Source organism: Helianthus annuus, chromosome 2 (genome assembly GCF_002127325.2).
Source record: "Helianthus annuus cultivar XRQ/B chromosome 2, HanXRQr2.0-SUNRISE, whole genome shotgun sequence".
NCBI lineage: Eukaryota > Viridiplantae > Streptophyta > Magnoliopsida > Asterales > Asteraceae > Helianthus > Helianthus annuus.
The window spans coordinates 39,045,129-39,047,111 of record NC_035434.2 but is presented as its reverse complement, the minus strand read 5'-3'; the positions used below and the strand labels follow the sequence as shown (position 1 = coordinate 39,047,111).

At 42.7% G+C, this 1,983-nt stretch overlaps 1 non-coding gene across 1 annotated transcript; it reads right to left on the bottom strand.

The window, feature by feature from the left end:
• Positions 1-1,631: 1,631 nt before the first annotated feature.
• LOC118489910 lies at positions 1,632-1,739 on the bottom strand. The gene has a single exon (XR_004887922.1). It is a non-coding gene; the product is annotated as a small nucleolar RNA R71 (small nucleolar RNA).
• Positions 1,740-1,983: the final 244 nt, after the last annotated feature.

The following is a 1,983-nucleotide window of genomic DNA, read 5'->3' as shown; positions in this document are numbered from 1 at the left end:
GGTATGTTGGCTACCTGGTCGGGGGTTAAGGGAACGGTTTGGTAAGGGTCTTGCCCTTGTTCAGTGTTTAGAGGTCCTGCAAGGGACCTGGGTCAAATTTAGTAGGATCTCCTTCAATGCCCATAGGTATTGGATGGCGGGGATCCAATCTCTTTGACCCCCTCATAAGTTAACTACTATTAATACTATAACCCGACTATTTAGGACTGTATCCCTGCTGACTCAGACTACTTAGCCGAGGGTAACGTCACCGCCAAAAGCGGGGCCTACCATAATTTGCATTAATAACTTAATTCATTATCTTTCAATAATCCGACCCTTTAGGATTGTATCCTTGCTGACTCAAACTACTGGGTTGAGGGTAACGTCGCCTTCAAAAGAGGGGCCTACTACAATAACTAAGATAATCTCTTAAACAAGTGCAAAAGTGCGAAAATAATCAAAGGTTATACTAATACACGAGTCGGATCCAAGTGATTCATCTTGTCTATCTGTTTTTATTTTATTTTTATTTTTCAGCATTTAGTTAGTTTTTATTTTCTTAGTTTAAAAACCATTTCTAATCTCTTATGTCCTTGGACGACCTCGGTATCTTACCAATACTATACTACGTCCACGATGGGTGCACTTGCCTATATGTGTATTTAGTGTTAGTAAGTGTTTTATAAATTTAAAACTTGGCTAAAAGTGTAAAAAGGGCTTAAAATATACATCAAAAATATATCGCACTTCACGCACATCAAGTTTTTGGCGCCGTTGTCGGGGACACAAGGATTTTAAGAAAGTTAGGAATCAAAGTCCTAATCATATTTTTATTTTTCTTTTTAATTTTTTAGGATTTTCTTAAGTTTTCAGCTTCTGCAGAGCTCAGCACGGGCCGTGCCTGGTCGGACACGGGCCGTGCCCAGCATCGTTACTGGCAGTTTTTATTTTCCAAGTTACAGAAGGCTGACCACGGGGCCGTGTCGGTGCAACACGGGGTCGTGTCCAACTTTCCAGTAACTGGGATCTGGAAAACAATCACTGTAATTCCAACCAGGGGCCGTGTTCGCTGAGCATGGGGCCGTGGTGAACCGTCTGACCAGCATTCTTTTCTGTTTTTATTGCAGGACTTGGAACCAGACGCCATCCTACGTAGTGTATGAGCTCCAGTTCTAATAAGGACATAAAAGAACCTCTAGAAGAACCCGAACGCTTTCTCAGAAAAAGATTAAAAGCTAAAAACCAAGAGAAAGTTTCGGGGAATTCACCTATGGCGGACCAACGTACCCTCATGGATTATCTACGATCCACCGTAGGTAACCTAGGCGCCGCTATCAATGCATCGAATGTTGAAGCCAATAACTTCGAACTTCGGCCGCATTTGATACAAATGCTCCAAAACTCCGCAACCTTCCATGGGCTTGTGGACGAGGATCCCCCTCTACATATTACTAATTTCTTAGAAATATGTGATACCTTTCGGATCAATGGAGCATCAAATGACGCCATCCGCCTCCGAATGTTTCCTTTTTTCACTAAAAGACCGAGCAAAAGCTTGGCTCAACGCCCTCCCAGCTGGATCGGTAAACACCTGGGATGAACTAGCCCAAAAATTTCTATATAAGTATTTCCCTCCCGCTAAAACGGCTAAATTAATGACTGAAATTAATACATATTCACAAGAGGATGGAGAATCCTTATATGAAACTTGGGAAAAGGTTCAAGGAACTATTACGCAAGTGTCCACATCATGGCCTTGCGATATGGCAACAAGTATCCACTTTCTATAATGGGTTGTTGCCACACACAAGGCAGACACTTGACTCTAGCTCTGGGGGACTTTTAGGTAATCGCCGCCTGCATGAAATATATAACCAAATTGAGGAAATTGCTCAAACCAATTTTCAGTGGCACACCCCCGAGGCAATAAATCTATTGCCCCGGGCGCCCATAAGGTTGATGAAAGCACCTCTTTACAAGCCCAAATCGAGGCCCTTTCTT